Below are 8,706 nucleotides of genomic sequence, written 5' to 3'. Positions count from 1 at the left end.
GCCTGGCCCCCTCAGGCTCCTGGGTGTAGGGGAGGAACCGGTTCCACAGGGAGCAGGGGGGTGGGGGGGGAGGGGAGGGGCAGGGGCAGGGGTGAGTTGGCACATCCAGCCTTATGAGGTTTATTCGCCCGGTGTGGCAGTCTTCTGACATCCTTAGTGATTTCAGAACAATACTTCCCTTGGATCTTCCTGTCCTGACCAGGACTGTTTAAGCACAGACGTTATCTAAAACCAACTTGCACATATATATATCTTTTTTTACACATTTAAGAAATCTTTCTTTTTTTTATGTCGTATATTTTCAATATTTACCTTACCAAAAGAGGTGATAATTACCAGTTTTAGAAATTTCTAGGAATTAAGGAAAAGAAAAAAGAATGCATCAGTCAGAGGGGAATGTGATTTAGAGCCCAACCCCACTCACATTTATGTAGTGATCACTCTGCACCAGGCACTGTTTTAAGCGTTTTGTAGATATTAATACACTAATCCTCACAAAATCTCTATGAAGTAGGCCAATGCCATTATACAGACGAGAAACCAAAATACAGAGTTATTAAGTGACTTGCTCAGTATCACACAGCTAGGAAGGGGCAGGCTTTGGTTAGTGATTTCACTTTCTAAAACTGATAAAGGAAATGTGGTCGAGAATTTCAAAGACCTCTCTGTATCATGTGTCCTGTGGAGGGGAAGTGGTTTGGGGTTTTTTGTTTTTTGTTTTTACATTTATTTATTTATTTGAGAGAGCGAGCAAGCATGCAAGCGGGGCTGGGCGAGGGGCAGAGGGAGAGAGAGAATCCCAAGCAGACTCCCTGCTGAGCACGAAGCCCGTCTCAGGGCTCGGTCTCACGTCCCTGAGACACGACCTGAGCCAAAATCAAGAGTCGGACACTTAACTGACTGAGCCACCCAGGTGCCCCAGGGGAACCCAGCGGCTCTAGTTCTGGGGGCATGGGTTTGTGATCCTTGCGCCCCGCGATCCTCTTCCCTTTCTCGCTATTAGGTGACTGCTACGTTGCCTCACGTTGTATATACTTCTATTGTGCAGGGAGCACCTTCAATTATTTCCTTTTCATGCATAGTCTAGTGTCTTGCCCTCCCTGCCCCCAACAAAGTTGTGCGTTCCTGCAGGATCGGTCAGTCCTTCCTCAGCTTTTCAATCCTTGGAGACTAGACCCTGCTCAGCACAGAGTGGGCCTTCAGTAAGGTTGGCTAGGTCCAGTTAAACATTGCCAGGGTACAACCTATATGATACGGACGGGCTTTTTAAAATTCTCAGTTCACATTTTCTGTTGTGGAAAGTGAAATCGCTGAGCAGAACATGAATTAATTCACTGTTTTCTTTGTAGATCCAGGGAAGTTGGTAAGCATCTCTTTGTAAATGTAGGTCGATACTCAGGAGTCACGTTGCTCCACTAAGATGAAATCAGTCCCAGGGGTTCTGTAAAGCCCATTTTCTTTCTCTAAAGGCATGGCTGAAGCATGTTTTGGTCTCCAAATGCTAACATTTCTGGTGAAAAACATTCTTCACCCAGAGAGACGTATCAAATACAGGGTTGGTTGGCAAGGGGTGAAGATATCTAATAGATTTGCACTTGATGGAATCTACCAAAATGGTTAATATGCTTATTTGAACCTTAAGCCAAAATCGTCTCATTTGTTACTGTCATCAAAGTTATTACTCTGATCATTCGATAATTATCCTTTAGGACAGCAGTCAGTCTGTCCAGTTTTTTACCAATGAAGTTTCCTCAAGGTCCCTTAGTTCCTAGATCAGCAAGCCCTCCCCATCCCTAAGGAGGGATGGACAGTTGCCAGGCTGGTTAGTTGTGCCCCTCCCCCAGCCCCTACCCTACAAGGACCATCATACCCCTCCTCCTGTTGGGACCCCAGGATGACCTGTCCCTCGAAAGTTACTATGTTCCCATGAAAACACGTTTAACTTCCTTTTAGTTGCATAGATTTTACCCCTCCGGATCTATCTCCAGAAGAAACAGCCAAGAGGTGATTTTTAAAACCTCAATGCCTGTATTTATGAAGTGTCTACTTAATTACAAAGTCCTACGCTAAGCACTATGGGATGGTTCGTTTTGTTTTGTTTTTGTTTTTGTTTTAAGTGTAAGACAATTCTGACCCTCTAGGAACTGAGATAAATCATGAACGCATTAAAATTCAAATACAAAAATAGTTACCATGGGCCAAGAGTCAGAGAGCTGAGTTACCTCTGGGCTTACCCTTATCACTAGGTGTGTGATGTGGGGCTAGTTGTTTAACTTCTTGGAGTCTGAGTTTCTTTGTGGTTATAAGAGGGGTGATAGGGCGCCTGGGTGGCTCAGTTGGTTAAGCTTCAGCTTAACTGCCTTCAGCTCAGGTCATGATCCTGGAGTCCTGGGATCGAGTCCCGCATCGGGCTCCCTGCTCAGCAGGGAGTCTGCTTCTCCCTCTGACCCTCCTCCCTCTCAGGCTATCTGTCTCTCATTCTCTCTCTCGCAAATAAATAAAAAATCTTAATAAAAAAAAAATTAAAAATTAAAAAAAAAAAAGAGGGGTGATAACAACACATACCTGCCAAGTGGTTAGGAGGATTACATTAATATATGTGTGGCAATATTGTTGATGACCCATCTCCCATTTCACCCGCAGCTGTGGTGGGCAGTTTCCATAGGAATTAGCTTCCCCCTGTTATGGACTGAATTCTGTTCCCACAAAATCCACATGCTAAAGCCCTATTCCCCAGCGTGACTGCATTTGGAGAAAGGGCCTCTGAAGAGATAGTAAGGTTAAAGGCGGTCCTAAGGATGGGACCCTAATCCAATAGGACTAGTGTCCTTATGGGAGGAGAGGGAGACATCAGCACTGTGCACACGCAGAGGACGTACCACGCGGGGACACAGCAGGAAGGCAGCCGTCCGCAAGCCACGGAGAGAGACCTCAGGAGAGACCAACCCTGCCAACACCCTGACTTCGGACTTCCAGCCTCCAGAACTGTACAAAAATCAATTTCTCTTTTTAGGCGCCCCCAGTCTGGGGTATTTTGTTATAGCAGCTTGAGCTGGCTAAGACACCCCCTCAAGCACTTCCATCTCTCTGCCTCTCTGGGAGTGATTTTTGGCACGTCCAGGAGCTTGTTCAGCCTTCAACAGGCCAATCTGGAAGTGGGGGGAGTTAAGGCCTCCAGGGACACCCCTCAAACAGCAGCAGGATGGGAGACCATGGAAGAACGTCCCAGCCCCTGGTCGTCAGACGGAACAATGCTGAGATGGGGTGCTATCTTTTCTCAGAAGGGCCCAGAAGGGTTGAGCCCCAACCCTCACAGCACCGACCCGTTCACTGATGCAAACTTTATCAGTTTTTCTCCCTCCCTGCCTTCCCGCCCCACACCTTCACTTGGGATCACTTTCCAAATAAACAACCTTCACACAAGTCCTTGATTCGGGGTCTGCCTCTGGGGGAACACCAAACTCAAGTCCAGGGACATATTCACATTAGCCTCTCTTAGTGAGCACCCCCTCCCCTAACAAAAAAGTGAAAACAAGATTTAGCACCAGAAGACAGGTTACAATGAAGCAATGGGGTCTACTACATGAACACCAGAGGCAATACAGTATTAGAGGATTCAAGAGGAAAAATCCATTTTGACTCCCTGCTGAGCAAATAGGATCATCTACCTAAAGCCCGAAGAGATCTCAGCTCTCAGTTAGCTTACAAACTGTGACATCACACAGACGAGGTTTCAAGGGCTGAAAAGATCCCGACCTAGCCAGTGGTCGTACCCCAAACAGGATGCTCTGGCCAAACGCCAGAGTGGCCACCCTGCGGACATGCCCTCAAAGCTATCAGGGGGAGCCCCCATAAATGTCCTAAGCTTGGGCGCCTGGGTGGCTCAGTCATTTAAGCGTCTGCCTTCGGCTCAGGTCATGATCCCAGGTCCTGGGACCGAGCCCCGCATCAGGCTCCCTGCTTGTCGGGAAGCCTGCTTCTCCCTCTCCCTCTGCCCCTCCCCACTGCTTATGCTCTATCTCTTGCTCGCTCTCAAATAAATAAATAAGAATCTTTAAAAATGTTTAAAAAAATAAAAAAGGTTGACCAAAAAAAAAAAAATGTCCTAAGCAGAACTGGAGGTTTATTTAGCAAAGTTCAGGAAAAAGGCAGAGCAGGTGTCTTGTCCCAAAAGTCCCCTCCAGAGGCCCCTTGAGAAAGAATGTACCAGCTGCTACATTTCCAGTCCCTTCCTTGACATTTATTGGCTTTTTTGATGAATGTGAGAGCGATTTTTCTGTCAACAGCTTCTCATTAGGGGCCTAGTGATGTTCTTTCTGACCATTATTTTTCTCAGTATCATGCCTGGTCACTGGGAGGAGAAAAGGTTCCACTTAGCATCCATCCGTCTTTGCGGCAGCGGAGAGCCCAGCGGATCCCACCGAAACACTCGCCTGCGCCCACAGCTGCCCCAGGGCGCGCAGAGAGTTTAGGCAGATGGCCAGCCATTAACGAATGCCTCCTTCTCTGGCACCATGCTTCTCCATCCATTCCTTTAAGGACATATTTCAGGTTTGATTCTGTTTCTTTTTAAAATAAATTATGGAGAACTTGTTGGTGAAATAATCCACTAGGACTTGCTTCCGAGAGGTGACCAATTCTCACCACAAAGGACAAGGCTGCCTTGGAAAAGTCTGGAACTCGCGGGTGTTGAAAGAGGGCGCCCCGTTTCCTTCAGGACAGTTTATGTCGCCCCTGAGATGCACTGTCTTGACGTGACGATGGTACAGGAAAGCATGCAGAGGCGTCTGATGTTCCCATCGTTGATCAGCAACCATGTCAACCTCCACACACGCCCCCTCCACCTTCCCTGCCCCCAGATGCACAAGTCTAACCTGGAAGGGCACATTTTTTAAAAAGGTTTTTAATTATGGACAATTTCAAACACAAGGAAAAGTTGAGAGAGAGTGTAATACCCTACCCCATACTCGGCTTTCTTTTTTTTTTTTAAGATTTTATTTATTTATCTTGAGAGAGAGAGAGCACGAGTGAGGTGGAAGGGCAGAGGGAGAGGGAAAAGCAGACTCCCTGCTGAGCAGGGAGCCAGACGTGGGGCTCGATCCCAGGACCCTGGAATCATGACCTGAGCCAAAGGCAGACGCTTAACTGACTGAGCCATCCAGGCGCCCAAGAAAAAGCTTTATGAAGAACTGTGAGCCAGGGTAACAGTGAGTTTGGGTAATAGCACATACCATTGTTAATTTCCCAGTTGTGGTGAACACGGTGGTCTAAGATGGTAACAGTAGATGCCGGAAGAAGATACAGGAGTTCTGCCCTATGCTTTAAACTCTTCGGTAAATCTAGAATTATTTCAAATAAAAAGGTTTTTTTTAAGTGATATGCAGGGGCACCTGGGTGGCTCAGTTGGTTAAGCGTCTGCCTTCTGCACGGGTCATGATCTCAGGGTCCTGGATCAAACCCCACGTCAGGCTCCTTGCTCAGTGGAGAGTCTGCTTCTCCCTCCCCCTACTCTTGCACTCTAGCTCATTCTCTCTCTCTCTCTCAAATAGATAAAATTTTATTAAAAAATAAAATGATATGCAGCTGTATTAGGGTTCTTTGAGAACCAGAACCGATAGGCCAGTTGGACAGAGAACTCTAGAAAGAGATTAATTATGAGGAATTGGCTCATGCAGTTATGGAGTCTGAGCAATCCCACCATCCGCAGTGGGCAAACCGAAGACCCACAGAGCTAGAGCTAGTGGTGTAGTTCAAAGGCAGAGAACCACGTCTGAAAGCCCAAGACCCAGGAGCTCTAAGGGCAGGAGAAGACTGATGTCCCAGGTCAGGCAGTCAGGCAGGGAGTGTGGGAATCTTGCCTTCCTCCAGCTTTTTGGTCCATTCAAGCCCTCAACTGATGGGATGAGTTCCACCCGGTCTACAAACAGTAAAAACAAGTTTTTAAAAGGTCATTATGTTCCTAGAAAAAGAACTGGAAGAAAATATTCCAAAATGTAATTTTTTTTTCCTGGAAGTGGGACTGCCAACATTTTTCTTCTTCCTTTTACTTTTCTACATTTTGTATACTTTTACCAAATTTTCTATAATTTTTTTTTAAAGATTTTATTTATTTATTCATGAGAGACAGAGAGAGAGACAGAGGCAGAGGGAGAAGCAGGCTCCCCGTGGAGCAGGGAGCCCGATGCGGGACTCGATCCCAGGACCCTGGGATCATGACCTGAGCCAAAGGCAGACGCTTAACCGACTGAGCCACCCAGGCGTCCCAAATTTTCTATAATTTTTAAGTAATCAAAAGCTTAAAAGGAGCACCCTAGGATCTGCTTCTGTTGTTTGTACCATTAAGCTCTGATACTGTTTGATGAATTAACTCTGTGCTTATACGGAGGGATGAGGAATATTTAATCATTATCAAATAACATCTAAATTTTGGGGGTACTACATAAGAAAGGAATTGATCCCATAAACCAATATAAGCCCCACTCTTTTGGGCAATCACAAGCTCAATAAAAGCTCAGTGGCCCCAGACGCTCGCTCAATTAGAATGACTGGTATCAATTATTTCTTGTTCTCCTTGCAAAGCAGCAGTTACAAACTTCTCCAGCAGAGGGCGATGGTGGCCCACCTCTGGACAGAAATCTCGCGGCCTGACTCGCTAGGTTACTGTGAATGGAAAAATCGTATTTGCTTCTTGGTCCTGAGAATAAATGTAACTTATTTAGCAGGTTATGTGGTAAACTTAGTTAGATGTTAGATCAGGCCAGGCAGTGGAGAGGAAGAAGTTCATAAATAGATTACGTGTTGTTGTTGTTTAAATAATAATAGAGTTGGCCGACCTCAGTGTGCTGTGAAGATTGCAGACAGTACATTACTCTTCCAGGACACTCCACCCTGAGACGCAAAGTACCCCAACCAAAAAGACTTCCCCCCTTCTTGTGACGCCTTCATCCATCTCAGTATCCAGATGAGGGTACCACGCGATGGTCCCCAAGTCTCCCAGCCGGTAAGTGATGGGAGCAGGGCCCCGACTTCGGTCACGGAACACCACGCCCCTGTCAGGACACAGAGATCCCTGGTTCTCTTCCTCTTCCTGGGAGGGCACCCGTTCCCCTAGATCAGAGAGTTTCACCCTTATGAACGTATTTAACCTCCAGCCCCTCCCAAAAGACCCTGGAAACCACCCCCCATATAGTCACACGAGGGCAGAGAGGCTTCCATTTGGGGGTGACAACTGAGGGCATAGCAGGTGGGCTGGTCAAACAATTTACAGCCGGTATATTTTTAGTATTTAATTGCAAGGCTGTTCTCAACAATCAAGGAGGAAAGGTGTAGTTCTCTGGGCATTCTTTTCAAAACCTCACCTCTTCTCTGCCCTTTCGCTCCAATGAACACAGAATATAATGGCAGGATACCTGACGGCAATCTCTTCTCCCATTGCTGGGGTGGGTGAGTAATGGGAGTTATTTCTGTTTCAGCCGGGGCGAGATGCTGTGGGGTTGGGTTTGGCCTCTCGGTTTGGGTCTGATTGGTTTGGTTTGCTTCTTTCTTCTTCTTTCCTACTCTGAGAACAAGAAGAGGTAGAAGGACTCCTGCCTAGGCAAGAAATTCTCCACAAGTGACTATATTACTCGGCCGTTAACACGTCTCAGTGGTCTGGGCGTTTGCTGCAAGGCTGTATTGCTCCACAGGGGACTCTGATTCGGAATAATCCATTTTAAGAGAATTCAGGTTTTTTTGAAAGTGTATTTAGTGGGTGCACACAATGGCTGTGCTAACTGTATTTGGTTCGGTCCGACCTGAAGTTCACATTCCCTGAGCACACAGCCCCTCGTGCCTAAGTGCCCCTCCTACTGCTGTCGGCTTAGCGGTTTCTCGACACTCTGATGTTTAACGTGAGACCGCCCTCCCCCAGCCGTCTACCATCTTACTCTGATTCTCAGCACCTGCAACTCAGATTTTCTTTCTTTCCTTTCCCCTCCCTCTCTTCCTTGCGCATTTTCTCACACTCTAATATAAGCTGCACGAGGGCAGGGACCTTGCCTGTCTCGTTCATGTCTGTATCCTTCCTCATGAGGACACGCCTGGCACGAAGTAGGCACCCAACGATTATTTGTGGAATGAACAAATGAATGAGCAAAAGAAAGAAGGAATGAATGAGCTCCCTGGAAGGGGAAGAAGGCTTTTTATCAGCAGCTTCTCTCTTTGCAGGGAGAGCTCTTCGCAGTCGGCCAGAGGATTGCAAAAGGAATCGAGGCCAATGAGAAAGAATTCTTAACCACACAAGAAAGAGAATAAAGAAACAGGGAGCTAAGGATTCCCCTTGACGAAAATTCAAAAACTTCCTCCAGTAATAATTGCATCTGTTTGTGGCAAGGATTTGTATTATGTCTGTATATTCCCATGCCTTGCACGACTGGGTGTGTAATTAAGTGTTAGAGTGTATGGACAGAATTCACAAATCTTTCTCCAGCACTCTCAGCCACTAGGAGTGAAAGCGGGCTGCCGCTGAGCTCAGGGCTGGGCTTTGCGGGGGGCGGTGCTCCGCAGGACAGGCGCAAGGCCACTGAGGCTCTGCCAAGGCAGTCACTGCAATGATCAATCAGGGGTTCGGGCTGAGCATGAAAAGCAGAAAGTCCAGGTAGGAGCTAACGTGTTTCAAGAAATCGGAACATTCTGGACACTGGCATCTTCTGTGAGGTCAAAGACCAA

At 46.9% G+C, this 8,706-nt stretch overlaps 1 long non-coding RNA gene across 1 annotated transcript; it reads left to right on the top strand.

Moving 5' to 3' along the window:
• Positions 1-80: 80 nt before the first annotated feature.
• Positions 81-7,793, top strand: LOC135364504 (uncharacterized). Its single transcript, XR_010411714.1, has 2 exons — positions 81-4,551; positions 6,878-7,793. It is a non-coding gene; the product is annotated as an uncharacterized LOC135364504 (long non-coding RNA).
• The last annotated feature ends 913 nt before the right edge of the window (positions 7,794-8,706 follow it).

This window comes from Mirounga angustirostris, unplaced genomic scaffold (assembly GCF_029215605.1).
Source record: "Mirounga angustirostris isolate CCGP_5_RB_7025 unplaced genomic scaffold, mMirAng1.0.hap1 SCAF_5, whole genome shotgun sequence".
NCBI lineage: Eukaryota > Metazoa > Chordata > Mammalia > Carnivora > Phocidae > Mirounga > Mirounga angustirostris.
The sequence above is the reverse complement of the archived record's forward strand: the minus strand, read 5'-3'. Positions and strand labels throughout refer to the sequence as shown.